The following is an 18,251-nucleotide window of genomic DNA, read 5'->3' as shown; positions in this document are numbered from 1 at the left end:
AAAGTGTAATTACAAAAATATACATATTTGCCCAATATCAATGCACACCTTCCAACTTCTAGTCCTTACAGTGCCCTTAAAAGATGTTGTGGGCAAGACCCATCACACAAGTTGGGTAACTTGGCAATGTGACTGGAAAGTTGAGGTTTGCCCAGTGGAAGTCGTTCAGATGCTTCGTACTTTAACTACCAGCAGGTTTGAGGACATGGGAATCAGAGGTCTGTCCCAATCCTACGGCCTTCTCCAGTGCTGCTTCGCACATCAGTGAAAAGCTAGTGCTAAGAAAGGCGCCCACTGGAAAACCCTAAGTTGTCATCATCTTTCCCCATCAACAAAAGCAAGGTCTCAAGGTAAGTGTGACAAACAAGGAATACAGTTAAGAAATATAGAATTTCAAACAAAGTACATTAATAAAAACACCCACAAATGTGTGCACGTATGTGTGTACATGTGTGTCTTCCCTCAGGCAGATTGACAAGCTTATCCAAACCGAGAGGGTGTTTCAGAGGCAGATGGTTCTGGTAGCTCAGGCTTTGGCCTCCTGGGATTTCAGTTTGGCCCATAATTGGACCAATTAGTCTGAGCCACAAATATTACCATGCTGTACAGGTACAAATCTGCCCACAATGACAACACATACACACAACAAAGGTACAGAAAGAGGTAGATGCAAACACACAGCTCAGAGTTTTGATTGACACGCTGGCTGGGTAAGTAAGGGTACAGAAAAATAAATAACCCTTCACACACACAGTGTGAGAAACTTGTTCTTTAAGTCAATCTTCACTTTGATGAATAAGAGAGTAACTCCAGGACCCTTGGTTTATCATGCAGCGCTGGCAGCCAGTAAAAAGAGGACTCAATAACACAGCTTGCAGAAAAAAAGTAAAACTTGAAGTCATTACTAGACAAAAAAAGTTCGATACAGAAGCAGAAAGTCTGAAAGAATCATGCAAGGGTTACAAAAAAGCTAAGCAGGAGATACGTCTTGGATACCGAAGGTTGGTCTTAGAAACACTGGGAAATATCAGGGAACAAAAGGTTAGAACAAGACGGGCTTGCACAGACAAAAGGGAGCACAAAGACATCATACACAAGTGAGGAAGGACAATAAGGGACAGGTGAAAAATAATCAGACTGGAAGAAAGGGAATCTGAAACGAGCAACAAAGATGAGCACCAATAACAAGTGTTAATAATCGGAAACAAGAAAAACATAACCTTTGATGGTACCTGCTGAGTCTACTGAGTATCATTTGTCTCTCTCTGTTCTTGTCATATATTTTATCTATTTATTTCATTTAAGGGACACTCCCATTACTCTTGCACTGTTGCCTTGAAGCTTATCAAACAGAACAAGTCCAGAGTTATCTTCAAGATGTACCCTTACCATTAAAATCAAGATCCAATAAGTCCTGTTTCTGCAATGTTACCTGGTCTGTTTAGGCTGTGTCAATTGTATTTTCAAATACGTTGTCACTGTATTATTGAGCTGGTATCTATCAGACAAAAATTGCCCTGATGTACCTCAACAACAGGATACATCTCCATCATAGACATAAAATATGTCTGTCTTGAAAGTTTTTAAATCTTGAGAATACCTAAGACTGCCTAAAACATAATTTGGAAGTGTTCCTAGAAAGAAAGAGAGAAAGCATGTACGTGTGTTAACCGGGCACAGATCAAATCACCGATCAGGGCATGGTGATATTTAAATAACCCAAACCTTCCTTAAAGAAATACATATAGTCCAGATGGGGCTCCAATAAGCAGGGACCTGACATGAGCAGGGGAAACAGAGGAAACATGTCTCAAAAAAAGCACTTGAAGAACTGTAAATCTGAGCTTCAGGCTGTCAAGACTCACAGGTCAGAACAAGAGAACTCATACAGCTGACGGAAGGTGGCCAAACAGTGCTGGTAACACTGTGAAGACTTCAGAAGCAGCTGGGAAGTAATCATGAAGATGCAGATTCAGCGGGGGACGATCCATGCCCACTCAGGAACTGTTGAGTGATTCAGCACGACAGGACTACAGTAAATATTCAAAAGCTACTACAAATACATGACACCAAAACCAATGTGTTTGTTACCCTTTCCTTGTATTTTTGGAAACTTTTGAGGGCATGTTTTTTTAGGATGAATTAGGATGCTTTATTTATAAGACATTGTACTATTTTTATGGTAATTTAGTGTCTCAGTTTAATGTTACTAGTCCCTTCTTTTTGTATTTATATTTGGAATACATCTTTAGATTTTTGTGTCAGTGCAGTTACATTTTCAACTATTTGAGGTGTGTGACATAGTGATATTATGTAGGACCTATTCAATAAAGCAACACTTGATGAATAAGTTGGATTGAAGTAAGGGATAATGTCGAAGGGTGTTGTTGTTTCATTCATTTCCGCCTTGCTGCACATTATCCAACTTGTTACACAGCCACATAAATAAACCAATAACTTCCTGTCTGTCTTCTTCTACTTTTCCCTTTAGTGTTTTCTTCGGCCCAATCCCAAACCACGCCCTACACCCTACACCTACACACCCCCCCTCCGTGACGGAGTGAACTCCGTGGAGTGACACTTGCAGCTCAATGAGGCTCCCTCCTGTCAGATGGAGGGAGTAAATACAGCGGCAAGCTTTGGGACAAACTCCCCTCTCTCCGGCAGAAACAGGAAATGCCGTAACTGTATGTAAATACCAGGTTAACCTTAAAGTGATGTTGGTGGACACGTTCGATTCCTGTTTTGGATAGTGTGCCGTTGATGGGTTTAATTCCATTTCAAAGTACTGTTTGACGCTCTGTGTAAACTGCGCACTGCCACTCCAACATCCAATCACAGAGCTTGAGGACTAATCACGGGGTTTGTCAAGCAAAGCGCATGGTGTAGTCCTAAACGATAGCTGAGGATTATGGGTAGTGTAATGCAGGGATCACCAACTACATTTGTCCAAGGGCCAACATTTATCCAAAAGACACTTTTTTATATAGCCCAGAATGTTGAAGTTGTTGACCGGGGGGGAGGGGGTGCTAGTGGAGCACACTCAGGTACTGCGGAGCGCATAAAGTTTAGCAGACTCTTCACGCTAACGAAGGATCACTTCGAGGCTACTGTCCCGCAGCTCCTGCCTCTTTGTTGGACTCAGCGGGGCAACTGCTGCGGGGCAACTGCTGCGGAGCGCACAAAGCAGACTCTTCACAACGAAGGAACACTTCTTCAGGGCAGGGAAGGCTACACAGTACGCAGTCTACTGTCCCGCAGCTGCTGCCTCTCTGTACTGCACACTCACATTACTCACGTGACGTTGTAAACAAAATAATGAGTGGGGGGCGAACGCACTAACGCCACAGTCACCCCCGTTGTGCGGGCCGGATGAGAATGTCTGGAGGGCCGGATGTGGCCCTGGCCGCCAGTTGATGGTCACTGGTGTAGTGTCTTCTGCCATCTTAAACTCCGAAAAAATATTTGTTTCTCCGAATCGAAGGGGGAAAACACAAAAGCATTGTACACAATTTAAACCAATCAATGTTGTGTAATTAACAAGGATAATCTGGTGTTTTTGAGTTGATGAGTAGTGCAGATATCACTGTAAAATCAATCGACAGTAAAGAGAATACTTATTTCCGGGTGTACATTTCTCCGTTATCCAATGGGAATGGATGCTCACATTGCCTTTAACTGCCGCCGACATGGACCGATGCGATGCTTCCCTGAGCATCAAATACCGCTGCCGATGGGAAAACATTGCAATCAGTTGAAAGCTCTTTGCGTCCGTTTATGAAGCTGAAGGAGACTCGGCGCTTCACAACTGCAGGACCCTGACCAAGCGTCGCTATTGGACTATCAGGGAGTGAGACTGTATTGTCCTCACATAACTGTCGGCAGCCGTCATCGCGAGACTGCAGAGACCCGCTGTTCAGCTAGCCAGCCTCTTCGGAATCCGACTGATGGCGTGTGGAGCTCAGCGGCTGGGCCGCCAGCCGTCAGGTCAATGGAAACGACGCAGGGAACTGGACACGGGTGGATATCTCCCGAGAGCAAGAGACACAGCAGAGCCAATAGCCCAATATTGTCCTCTTTTCATTTTAGACCCTTTTTTTGTTTGAGAGAGTCTGCCAGGAGTGCCAGATGAATGAACTGTAGATAATATGCCGACCATGGCCGAAGTGCTTGATATTCAACGATGTTGCTGGTGCAGATAATGATGTATCCTCAACATGTTGTTTTACCATGGGGGCAAGATGAGTGGTGTAGCTACACAGAGGTTTGAGATTTAGGACAATCATGCAGAGATAGATTGCTGCCACTGCGCCAGAACTGCCTGCCGCCATCTTGGAAAAACCAAGGAATCTCGCATATTGACTGCACTAAGCCTCTTGATGCTCCTTAGCAACGTTCTGCTCTCCTTGGCAGGCCGTCTGTTTGCGAGAATGAACAACCTCGGAAATATCCTAGTTGGCCACCTGGTATCTGAATCAAGTATTCAACTAAGACATGTAATAAAATAGGTGAATAATTCCAAATCAGACCTCAGCTTTGTTTCCTCAATGTTTCTCAGAATTCTCTTATCGTCTACTGGTGTGATTGCAAGGCGATATTCAACAATTGTGTAACCAGGCTACGTTTTGGTAAAATGGCGGATACTTTTTTATATCTGTGTATGTTTCTGACTACCTTTATAGTTTATAAGGGAGGTGTGTGGAGCAGTGGCCTAGTGCGTTGGTGTTCGGATCAGGGGAGCACAGGTTCAAACCCCACTGCAGTCAGCATGTCGTTGTGTCCCTGGGCAAGATCACTTCACCCCAAATTGCTCCTGTGGGGATTGTCCACAGTATTGAGTATGTTTGTTTGTTCTCGCTTTGGATAAAAGTGTCAACAAGTAACATGTAATGTAATATAGTGTAAAGGTAACTGTTGCTGTTAAATTGTTATTTAATAATGTATGTTAACCTATTCACATCAATATTGAATGTACCGAAAGCCAACTTCCCATGTTGTATTTCTGGAAAGAGTCCACACTCCCCTCGAGAAAAGATGTGACAACTAAATATTGTGTTGTGCATGACGGCAAGAGTTCTGAATTTCTATGTTTCCTTGTCTTCACAAGGCACAATTGAAACAGGCAGGGCCGGACTTTGTTTAAATGTCAGCTCTGAGTGAGTGAGTGAGTGAGTGAGTGAGTGATGTGTATCTAAACCTTTGAGGGAGAGAGTGAATCTAAAGTAATTATTTTTAGATTTCTTGCCTCATGCGTTCTGACATGGTTTATTAAGGAACAGGAACTGTCAGTTGCTCGTCTCATCTGTTTATACTTCTCTTTTTTGGGATTTATTTTAAGTAAGTGATTTTTGGAACCAACTACTAAAGAAGTAATATTTAATGCATGTGCAACGCTTGTTTCAGATCGGAATTCCAACACTCCTATTTACTCAAATACGTACCAAGCTCTCATTTACATTTTGCCAAAAGGATCTTGGAGATTTCAAACTAGTTGTTGATTTTATTGCAGCATTGCATTCAATTAAATCACACACACATGATGAAAAAAACGGTGAGAATGAAGTCTAAATAATAATCGTTGAGTGTGTTTGTTGTGCGATACGTGCAGCCATCTGAAATCATATTAGCAAATTGTGTGTAATCAATCACCTTGCAGTCTATTTTGATATGAGCGCTTAAACTAAATAATTTATATCCTCTCAGATGTTTGATTTGAAATACCACTACTGATGATGGTTGAGGAAATTATGAATTAATTATAATATGGAAACCATAAATTGACACATCAGTGTTTAATGGTTGTTACTGGGTAATGGAAATGAAAATGTGAACAGACTTGCACAGTTACAGAAATCCTCATTCAGTGCTGCCGTCATTTTAAGTTGTTGCTGTCGTTGTAGTTCAGCCATGGGCGTCACTTTGTTTTCAAAAGTGGTGGGGATACTTTTTTCAGATAAAAATAAAGTTCACCTCAGCGACGCAAATGCACACTCGCATGTTGTGAAAACGATGTTTGCGACTTCCGGTCTAGCAGGCATGGGGATCGCAGCATAGCGTGACAGGCTCCCGATAGTGAGAACTCAAAGTTGCCCGTTTTAACTCGAATAACCAGGAAAAGATTTACAGCAAGCATATACACGGCGGGCGAAGTAATATGCCTAGAAGGGGTAAGAAAAGTATTGCACCAACAAAGGAAAACGACGGCCGCTTGATGTTCACCAGGGCTCTCGCTGACTCTCTCCCGGGTGATGTCTGGTCAAAAATCTTGCTCATGGTATCCATGAATAGCCTTAAAGACTGGCAACCAGGCGAGTCTCGGGCCCATTCCGCTGTTGCACAGGCTCCCGCTCTGCCCGTCAAGTGAGACAATATGAAAGCAACCTTAGCTTGATCTGTGGGAAATGCTGCGGGCTGGTGTTTGAAATGGAGATCGCACTGTACCAGGAATGGACGACAGTTTCCAGAATCTCCGGAGAACTTCTCTGGCGAAGCGAGGCGGAGCGTAGACGAAGACATGGGTACTTGAACGGGGATATCAGCAGACCCGACCTCCGCTGGACCGGAAGACTCTGCCGCAGGAACAGCAGGGTAAGCCACAAGGTGTATGAGTATGTCGTGCATCTTCTCAGCCAGGTGGTGTATCTCTGACACTGTAGACTGGAAGTTGTGCTGATGGGCATTTAAGTCTTGGACCCCTTGGTTAATAGCTGACAGCTGTACTTGATGTTGGTGAAGGAGTGTACCTTGCGCCTGCAAGGCCGTCCTTAACGCTGTTGAATCGGCTGAGTCCATCTTGTTAGGTCAGTTCGTTCTGACACGAAGGAGCAGCGGCAGAGGAGAGTGGCGGATTACGCTATCGAATTCCTGACCCTGGCAGCGGAGAGTGGGTGGAACTCGGCGGCTCTTTTTGACGCGTTCCTGCATGGGTTAGCGGATCCCATAAAGGATCAGTTAGCTCCATTAGAGCTGCCTGAAGAATTGGACTCGCTCATCGCCATGGCTATCCGGGTGGACCAATGTCTAGCTGAAAGACATCGGGAGAAAGGAGGGAATGCAGTATCCACTCCACTGTTCAGACGGGAGTTACCGAGGGAGCACTACACTTGGCGGAGGAGTTCCCAGACTTTGTCTCCAGAGCGACCAGCGCCACCTATCGCCGCAGAGGAACAGATGCAGCTCGGAAGAGCCAAACTCACACCGGAGGAGCGACAGCGCCGCCTACTGGAGAGGCGGTGCTTTTACTGCGGCCAGCAGGGTCATGTTCTGGCAGCCTGTTCGGCAAAAAATCAGGCTCATCAGCAGGAAGGAGGACGCTGGTGAGCCGAGGGACTTCCTTCGACTTTCCTTCTTGAAAATTGATTCAGGTACAAATCAAACTAAATGATAAAACTGTGACTCAGGATGCATTTATCGATTCTGGGGCTGATGAGAGCTTGTTAGACTGGGAGCTGGCTAAAAGTTTGAACTTAAAGATTGTCCTTTTAGATCAGCCATTAGAGGCTAGCGCTTTGGACGGCCGCCTTCTATGTACAGTCACACATCGCACTGAGCCCATAGTAATAGTCATAGATCAGGAACACCGTGAGCATATTAGTTTTCATTTATTTAACTCTGCTCAACATCCTCTCATTTTGGGTTACCCTTGGCTTGTTAAACATAACCCTCACATTGACTGGCAGACAGGAAAGGTTAAAGGGTGGGGGAGTGAGTGCTCTCGTTCATGTTTAACCTCTCCTACGGATTTGAGTGGACTGCACAGATCTAGTAACCTTAAACAGGGGACAGGTAGTGACAGTGTCACTTCTTCTAAACATTCTGACGTTCCTGACTTGTCCAAAAGTTCCTGTGTGTTATTTAGACATTAAGGAGGTGATTAACAAAACACAAGCTACTTCGTTGCCTCCCCATAGACTGTATGATTGCCCCATAGACCTTCTGTCAGGCTCTACAATCCCCAAGGGACGGTTGTACTCTCTCTCTGGTCCAGAAAGGGAGGCCATGAAAGAGTATATAGAGAGTATATAAGTTCTTCACTCAAAGCTGGCTTGATTCGGCCATCATCATCCCCAGCAGCCGCAGGTTTATTTTTTGTGGGGAAAAAGGACGGTTCATTGAGGCCCTGTATTGATTACAGTCCACTTAATCAGATCACGGTAAAGAACAGATATCCCCTTCCACTCATCTCTACTGCATTTGAACTATTACAAGGAGCTAAGATGTTCACCAAGTTAGACTTAAGGAATGCTTATCACCTTCTGCGCATCAGTGAGGGGGATGAGTTGAAAACAGGCTTCAATACACCTACAGGACATTACGAATATTTGGTTAGGCCTTTTGGACTTTCTAATGGACTTTCTAATGCTCCTGCTGTTGTGTTACAGCCATGTGTTAAGAGATTTCCTGAATATATTTTGCTTTGTGTATCTCGATGATATTCTTATCTTTTCTCCTGATGAAAACACCCATGTTAACCATGTTCACCTTGGGCCGTCTTGTTCTCCAGAGACTCCTTGAGAACAATTTGTTTGTGAAAGCCGAAAAATGTGAGTTTCATGTCAACTCAGTGTCATTTTTGGGCTTTGTGATTTCCCTTAACAAAGTGGAGATGGACCCAGCAAAGGTCAGCGACGTGTCTAATTGGCCAACGCCAAGCTCCAGAAAGAAGGTTCAGCAATTATTTCGGTTTGCTAACTTTTCCAGACGTTTCATACGTAATTTCAGTGCCATTGCCTCTCCTCTCCATGCCCTTACCTCTCCCCATGTTCCGTTTGTGTGGACTCCACAGGCAGAGGACTCCTGAAACCAGTGGCGAGCCGTCAGGGCCCTCTAGGCCTCTGTGAGGGCCTAAGATATTCTAAAAAATAATATTTGAAAACATTGAAAAAAAAACGTTTTTTTAAATATATTTTTGTTGTTACATTTTTCATTAGTTTTACCAAAATAACTTGATTTAATTGTATTTAAAATAATATTTCCAAAGAAATAAATCCTTCGAATCTGCCTGTTCAGTTTCTGTTGGAATGTGAAGGGTTAAATAACGTCTCTGTGAGTTATGTGAAGACGGGAGAGCTTGTTGGTCCCTCTCTACATTCACAGAGGGCCCGCTATAGTAACTCAATGAGAGAGTAATGTCAAATAACAGTACAATTGACCAATCATATCTTCCCTCTAAATGGGCGGGCATTATTTTCGCGGAATTTATGACAAGTTCCGCCTGCTGTGAGGTCTATGCAAGTGGTGCAGTGTCGCGTCCTAAAACCCGGAAGTAAGCTTTGCTCGGATTCCCTCGACAGAAAGCAACGGGATTTCTCCATAGGATTTTGGAAAATAGCTTGAAATAAGGTCTGTGGAAAACGAACCTGTTAGATAAATGCACGTTTTGTTCAGCCGGATAATATCCACATGTCTATCCTACTTTTATTATTTTCTAATTATAAATCTAAACGATAGATTTATGATCGATAGATTTATAATTAGCATAAGTTCGTTCATGATGGCTCACTTCAGTGATAGTGATGACATCGTTGCGAAATTATTAACCGAGTCATTTTCAAGATTGAGTTACAATGATAAACTGAAGTGGCAAAGGATCAGCTGCATGACCCGCCATCAAGTGCTTCATCCAAAAGGACAGGAGGATGGACTTTGTGTTTCAGTGATTTATCATCAAAGGTAGGCCTAAGTCATTTTCAATGTGGGCCGCCGTGCCGACTTAATTCATTTGTAATTGTTACTTGGCTGTGGGTGCTCTGTCATGATAGGTGTTTATATAAATGGTGTTGTTTTGTGTGGTAGAGGGTCGCTGTCATTGATGCGTTTTGCACCCCGGGCCGCGGTTTTGATATTCCGCTGAAGTATACGCTGTGACGTAATATCTCTTCTTTTTTTTCTCGAGGGAAGGGGGGTCAGATGGCCTAGGTATATAAGTCACGGCTCGCCACTGCCTGAAACTGAAGAAGAGGTTCACAACAGCTCCCATCCTGACTGTACCTGATCCCAACGGACAGTTTGTGGTGTCTTGACTTTTTGCCTCTCTCTATTTCTTTCTTTTTGCCCTCTCCTTTTGAGCTCATTCCTTGAAAAAGACAATTCAAAATGTTCCCTTACACACTTTAATTGGCGGTCCAGGTAAACTAGGCTTGCCTTATCAAACTAGGCTTGCTGATACCAAAATTGCCAAAGAAAGTCCATATTGTCCACTCCTATGTATAGCATGTACAGTTATAACATGTGTGTAATAGCTATTATAATATTACACACATTTATCAGCATGTGGCATAAACTATGTGCATGTCCTTCCTGTCACGAACCATGTCCACCCTGTCATGGAAGGCTGGTTGACAGGGTAGACATTTTTGGCTAATATTTAATGAGCACATGGTGGACCTTCAGTTAGCAACAGGATTCAGTTAGCAAGGTGACTGTGTACTGTTTAACAAATATAGTTCGAATTTCTGAAATGTTTTTATATTCATTGAAATGTAACTATGACAGAGTGGACATGTTAAGCTTGACAACATCCAACTACACACATAATATGATTAAAATCACGAAATATAAGTGTACATACTTACTCTGCAACTAGCCAATGTCTCAGCCTCCACTGAAGAAAGACAAAATGGTGGTAGTGATGTCACTGAAAACATCAGATGTTTTTTTATGGGGCAGTTTCCTCATAATGACAGGGTGGACAGCAAATGTCAGGGACACATGCAAAATGTTCAATATCATTATGAAAATAGAATATACATGATCAAAATGACACGTTTTATCAAATAACTCATTGTGGACAATAAAACCATATGTATACTTTTAATTTAGTATAATTTAACCACTTATTACACACACTGTAGTTAGCAGAGCAGTGTGTGGGACATGCCAAAATCACGTACATCCAATAAAAAAAATACGGTATAAAAAGGAAAGAAACACATTTCAAGAGACTTATCATTGTACTGATATGTGTATAAATGTTTGGCCATTTATAATAAGACCTCAGAGTTTCATTATTCTGCTACATTTTCATGATAACTGAGTGATTCTGATGGGGACACCAAAGTTACTTTATAGTGATATTGACCCATCAGCTCTACGTATATTCAACATCTCAACAACTGACTTCGGAGTGTACAACTGTCTGGTGATGAACCAACAGCAGTTAAGCTACACAGTTTCTGCAGAACACAGACATTATCTATCGCTCAGTGGAAGACACAGCTTTGTTTTAGTGTTCTGCCAAATCCCCCCCCCCCCCCCCCCCCCCCTGTAGAGCTCTTCTCAGAGGGAGAAGAAGTCACTCAGATGCAAAGATTGGGAAAGGGGTCGGTATCATCTTTGGTCCTTTAAATCAAACCGGACCAAAGGAAGAACCTTTAATCGGTTTACTCAGATCAGGAGCATTGTGCACAGGGACACTGATTGGGACTGGTCTTTTCTAATGTCTCATTGCAAGACACAATTGTATTGTATTGGTGTACAGTTATTGAAAGAAATTATCAGTGTATGTTTTCAAGCAAAACTGTCCTGAAGCACAGAGATCCCTTTTGGTACAGTCCACCTTCTACGCAGTGAGATGTCAGAGCTCAGTGTTCTGCTGCTGATGCTCTGTGTTGTTGTTGTAGTCACTGTGACCCTGAGGAGCAGAGGGGGAGGGGGACACTTAATATGCATCTGTTCATTTCAGTCCACTCTGTCCTCATCCTCTTTAATACAGTGGGTCATAAACAGGATTTAAGACACTGGATGTTAGACATTCATGCAAATACAACATCTGAATTTGATCAGAAAATATTTTTTTAAAAAGGCGCAGAAAGTGATTTAGAAAACCAAAGGCAAAATATAACTATTATTATTATTTTGGTTGATTAATTATTTGACTATTCAAATAGTACGAAAGGTGACACTTCAGATTGTAAATAAAATATATAAACAAATATACCATAGTACCGAGATTTTTTTTTTTTAAATGTTGAAAGTAAATACATATTTTCGTATTAATATAAAACATATATTTAGTTTTGTATGAATACCTTATTTGATATTGTAAATATGTTTGTATATGTCTTGCTATTCTTGTGATTATAAGATCCCTCTGCGCCATGTTGTTTTTAATTTATATTGTTAAATGTTCACTTATCAACATTTTAACATCGCTTTTACATTAAATGATTTTAATTCACTTATTGTTGATTGTGTGTTTTTATACTGATGTTTTATTTCGAATCAAATAATAGTGATTTTTTTCTTTATTTGATTTATTGTTTAAGCATTTAGAATTACTGTATCTCGCAGTTTTGTCAGTGTTATATCATGTGTTTTCATACCTTGGTATATCTATCAGTAATCAATTGTCTGTATAATAAAACGTATTAACAAGTAAAACCTGGAAGCCAGTTATTGCTGTTTAATATTTGAAACAGAGCTTATAGAATTACAACATTATATTCAATAGTAACGTCCACAAAGTTGATGAAATTAGGAATCTGTGGAGCAAAAGGGATTTAATTCTCCAGATGGAAAATCCCCAGTATATTAAAGGTTTTAATTGTCACGATATGTCTGTGTTGTGTTTTGTCTTGTCGAGATCTGTCTTTGGTTTCCTGTCTGTGTGTTCCCTCCTACCTGATTACCTGATTGTGTTCACCTTGTTCCCCTGTGTTTTCTCCTCCCTCCTCACCTGTGTCTTGTTTGTTTCATTAGTCCTGTGTGAATTTAGGTTCTGCGTTTTCTGTTAGTCTTTGTGAGATCCTTGTTTGTTTTTTGACTGTGTTCACGGGGAAGAGCTCTGCATTTTTCTTGTAGCCTTTAAATAAAGGTATTTCCTGTAAAATCTGCGTTTGGGTCCTGCCTGCTTCGCTCAACCCTGACAGAAGGATATCACAAAGACTAACAGAAAACGCAGAACCTAAATGCACACAAGACTAATGAAACAAACAAGACACAGGTGAGGAGGGAGGAGAAAACACAGGGGCACCAGGTGAACACAATCAGGTAATCAGGTAGGAGGGAACACACAGACAGGAAACCAAAGACAGATCTAGACAAGACAAAACACAACACAGACAGATCGTGACATTAATGGGCTAGTTCGCTTATAAGGGGAAGTTTGTGGAGGTTTCATGGACATCTTCCAGGGAAATGTGAGAGGAATTATTGAGGAAGCCAATGATCTCTGTCCTTTTTTAAGAGTCTTGAACACGCCTGTTCTCCACAGCGACGCAAATGCACACTCACATGTTCTGAAAACTGTGTTTGCAAACCGAACCCCTGCAGGGGGGTCGGGGGTGATACTCTTATAACATGTAAACTACACATTCTGGTACTCTCTGAGAAGTAAATAAAGCAAAAAGACAACATTTACTTCAGTTTCTTTGTGCACGCTATTTTTCAGAAAATGTACAAGTTATACTTTAAAAAGTGGTGGGGACAAAATTGACCATTTCAAAAAGTGGTGGGGACGCTTTTGAGTTCAGCCGTTGCTAGAACAGACAATTTTGTCTTGGTAGGAACACAATCACGGGTTAGGATTAGCAACCTCTCCTCTTTTCTTCGCTGCACATTAACCCTTTCATTAATGAGTGATAAGAGGCCTGATAAGCCAGCAAGATATTCATTTTATTTTTCCATGGATTGATTACCAAAAGAAGGACTACAAGAAGACAACATTGGCCTCTATCGACAGGAAGTTATAAGGAACAGAGGCGGAAGACAACATATTTTTGTGTATACAAATGTACGTTTCTTTTTCAGTCTACAATCAGTAACTTTTACACAAACTTTAATGTTTTCCTTAACCTAACCAAGCAGTTTTGTTGACTAAATCTAAAGAACTTGTTTGTTTGTGTTAGAAAAGTCATGGGTAATTTACAAGTATAAATGCTTCAGAGTAGGAGCAATAACCACTTATAACGCCCTTATCTTTGCTAATTTAAAATTGATGTAATTATATTGATGTTTAAAAGCTGATTTTTAAAGCCAAACAAACTTGGTTCATAAATCTACATTAAACATTTATATCAAAGCCAACAATTACTCTAATGTATTAAGAGAGTATAGGCTCCAGAATATCTAATGCAGTGTGATGAAATCGGTTATGAAAGAGGGAAATAGTAAAGAGTGATCAGTATTCATAACACACTGACCTTGTAATCAAACAAGAAAGTGAACCGATTAACGAGAAACTAAGTAGTTAACACTAGTTCCCTGCTTAAATGCAAACTAACCATAACTGCGAAGTAAATAACCTTCATCAATAAATTAAATAGCTTTCTGTATATGATATTCAGAAAAATGTGTGCAATTGACCCTTTATCCTTGCTGGAGAAGGGGCATAACATATAGGAGTTCTTGTAAAGGATCACTCAAGTACATTTAAATTCACTGAAGAATTTAATTTGCCAATTCAAACTGTGTGTGTTTGTGCTTAGTAAGTCCCAGAACACCTCTAATTTCAATAAATGTCACAATCCATTTTCTCTGCTTTCTTTTTATCTCCTGTAAAAGAATGAAGACACTTAAGCAAAAGTCTGCTTCAGATCCTTTATTCTTGTGATCTTTGTTCAATCAGCTTTGTACATTTGAATTTCTATCCTGAGGCTATGAACCCATAGAAAAAGAAGGCTTTACTATGTAGTGCCATTAAAGGACAACCTGGGGCTGCTTTATTAAATGATGAATTGTGAACTGACGGTGTGCTCTCGCAGGTCGGGGAAATGTGCTTTAATATTGTCTTCGTTATCCCCCCCCTTACTTTGGTGTTCGTAGTAAAATCTGACCGGTCCTTTTTTAACTGCTATTACATTAACCCAAAAACCATTAATCATCACCAAATGTCATTTAACACCCTTTCAAACTGTAAATACTGTATCAGACTACTGGTATACATTAAGAACTGCAGTACATTTACAAAGAATATACACTAAACATGTATTGCGTGTGCCAGGTGTGATCCATGTGGGGGGATGGGCACATAAGAGCGGGAAATGTGTCAAATTGTTCTGTGTGTGTTTGTGTGTGCCAGGTGTGATTCACATGGGGGGATTGGGCACATAAGGGGGGGACACATTTAGTGTGTGTGTGTGTGTGTGTGTGTGTGTGTGTTTTATCTGATCCGGATGGTTACTAATTCCTTTTCTTTATGGGAGTCATTTTTGACCGGGAACACCATGGGTGTTACAAAGTTGACTAAATCATCCAAAATGCAATGAAAGTGGTGATCAGCAATTTGATAAGTTCAAATATCTACTGTGAAGGATATCATAAAGCCTTAATGCAATCGAATGTAAAACAAAAAAGTTATGATTGATGAAAGTAGTAAATCGATCAGATTTGACCCGAAGACAACAGGAGGGTTAAGCTGTCATGCACTTCAGCAGTGGGAGGATTTATCCAATCATTTTCCTTTGTTGTTCCATCTGTATTAATCGTAACTGTGTTTTTATTTGGCTTCATGCATTCTGGTTGGATTATTTGGGTAGTACATTAAAATGAACTGCCCTGATGATTTAAGATTCATGATTTCTGTAAATCAAGCTAAACCAACCTGTACAATTGAGACTGTCATCTACACTCAATGGCATGTTTGGCCCCATTTTTCTCTTCACTGGCACAGGTGCAGGGGAAAATTATGTAACGATTTTTCATTCCTACAAAGCTCTGATTGCTCTAATTGTTTTTCCAACACCAGGGATTTGGTCGGACTTCCTTGAACTTCATTGAAAAGATCAGGAGTTAAAGACAAATTGGAAATGACAATTTGAGCGCAAGAATACTTTTAGTTTAGTTTAAGGAGGACAAGTTATGCTCATTTTCAGTTTCATATGTGTGTGTTGTTGTAAGGTTTTAGTGCTAGTATCCTGTTAGTTGTTGTGTTTTCAGGGTTACCCTAGCTAACCCTAACTTTCACCCCTTGATTCTACTTGCTTTGACTGTTCAAATGAGATGTAAAACCATCACAATTGGATAAGGGGTTCCAGAGATATCACTGTGCAAAACACACCGGTCAATTTTGACCGAAAATAGCATGGGAAGGGGGGTATGACCTAACGCAAGAGAAGGGTTAATGATGTGTTAAGAGATTTCCTGAATGTTTTCTGTTTTGTGTATCTCGATGATATTCTCATCTTTTCTCCAGATGAGAATACTCATGTTAACCATGTTCACCTTGTTCTTCAAAGACTCCTGGCTAATCATTTGTTTGTGAAAGCCGAAAAGTGTGAGTTTCATGTCAACTCAGTGTCATTTTTGGGCTTTGTGATTTCCCCTAACAAAATGGAAATAGACCCAGCAAAGGTCAGCGACGTGGCAAATTGCCCTACGCCAAGCTCCAGAAAGAAGGTTCAGCAATTATTGGGGTTTGCTAACTTTTACAGACGTTTCATATGCAATTTCAGTGCCATTGCCTCTACTCTTGTTCAGTTTGTGTGGAATCCACAGGCAGAGAAATCCTTCATGGAGCTGAAGAGGAGGTTCACCACAGCTCCTATCCTGACTGTACCTGATCCCAACCGACAGTTTGTGGTGGAAGTAGACACCTCTAACGATGGTGTTGGAGCTATACTGTCCCAGAGGTCAGCGGGGGACAACAATCTTCATCCGTGTGCCTATTTCTCCCGTAAGCTATCTTCTGCTGAGAGGAATTACAACGTGGGAAATCCGGAACTGTTGGCTTTGAAGATTGCTTTGGAGGAGTGGCGGCTCTGGTTGGAGGGAGCGGAGCAGGATTTCCTGGTCTGGACAGATCACAAAAACGTACAGTACATCAGGAGGGTAAAGCGTTTGAACTCCATACAAGCCAGGTGGGCTTTTTTCTTTAACAGATTTAGCTTCACTCTATCTTGTCGTCCTGGCTCACAGAACGGAAAACCGGACGCCTTCTCCAGAATGTTTGATCCTGAGCCAGTTCCCAAGACTCCAGAACCCATTCTGCGGCCAGACCGGGTGATCGGGAGTGTGACCTGGCCCATTGAACTAAAGGTAAAACAGGCTAATGGGGAGAATCCTGTCCCTAGAGGTTGTCCTCAGAATTGCCTGTTTGTTCCTGGGACACTTCGTTCTCAAGTGATTCATTGGGCCCATACATCTGTTCTTTCCTGCCATCCTGGAACCAAGAGGACCCTTTTTATGGTGGAACACATATTCTGGTGGCCCGAAGGATGTGGCAGAATATGTGGCAGCATGTCCTGTGTGTGCTAGGAACAAGATGTCGTGTCAAGCTGCGGCAGGTCTTCTCCAACCTCTGCCCATTCCCAACAGACCATGGTCGCACATTGCGTTGGACTTTGTGACAGGATTTCCACCTTCGGCAGGTTACACCACAGTACTCACAGTCATTGATCGTTTTTCCAAAATGGTACATCTCATCCCCATGTCCAAATTACCTACTGCCAGAGAAACAGCACAGGCCATGTTGTCCCATGTTTTTCGTATCCATGGTTTCCCAAGCGATGTCGTTTCAGACCGAGGCCCACAATTCGTTTCATGTTTCTGGAGGGAGTTTTGTCGCCTGATCCAAGCCACTGTGAGCCTGACATCCGGATACCATCTCCAGTCAAACGGCCAAGCGGAGAGGATGAATCAGGAAATGGAGACCTGTCTGAGATGCCTGGTGTCCCAGAAACCTACCACCTGGAGCAAACATCTGATTTGGGTTGAGTATGCACACAATACCTTACCCACATCAGCCACCGGAATCTCTCCTTTCCAATGTGTCCATGGATACCAGCCTCCATTGTTCCCGGACCTCGAGCAAGAAGTTACCGTACCATCAGTACATGCTCTGGTTCGCCGCTGTCGCCAGGTATGGAAGGGAGTTCGCCAGATGCTGCAGAGAAGTGCAACCCGCATTAAGAGTTTAGCCGACCGAAAACGACGTCCATCTCCAAGATACAAGGTCGGTCAACGAGTGGTTGTCCACCAAGGATCTTCCTCTTCATGTCGCCTCCAGGAAACTGGCTCCCCGGTTCGTTGGTCCATTTCCCATTTCAAAGGTTATTAATCCTGTTGCTGTTCGCCTATGTCTCCCAAAGTCCCTCAAGGTCCACCCCACGTTTCATGTCAGCAAGCTGAAACCAGTTTTAAATCTAAATTAAAAACTGAAATTGATCAATTAAACCGGGAATCATTATATAATATTCATACAACATCTGAAATAGATCAGAGAGGCAACTTGGCTCAAGCCATTAAAACCCACCAAAAGCAAATTCTAAGTAAATTCATCAAATGTATAAAAAATCAAGAGGTTGTATTGTGTA

Source organism: Gymnodraco acuticeps, unplaced genomic scaffold (genome assembly GCF_902827175.1).
Source record: "Gymnodraco acuticeps unplaced genomic scaffold, fGymAcu1.1, whole genome shotgun sequence".
Taxonomy (NCBI): domain Eukaryota; kingdom Metazoa; phylum Chordata; class Actinopteri; order Perciformes; family Bathydraconidae; genus Gymnodraco; species Gymnodraco acuticeps.
This window is presented reverse-complemented; position numbering follows the sequence as displayed.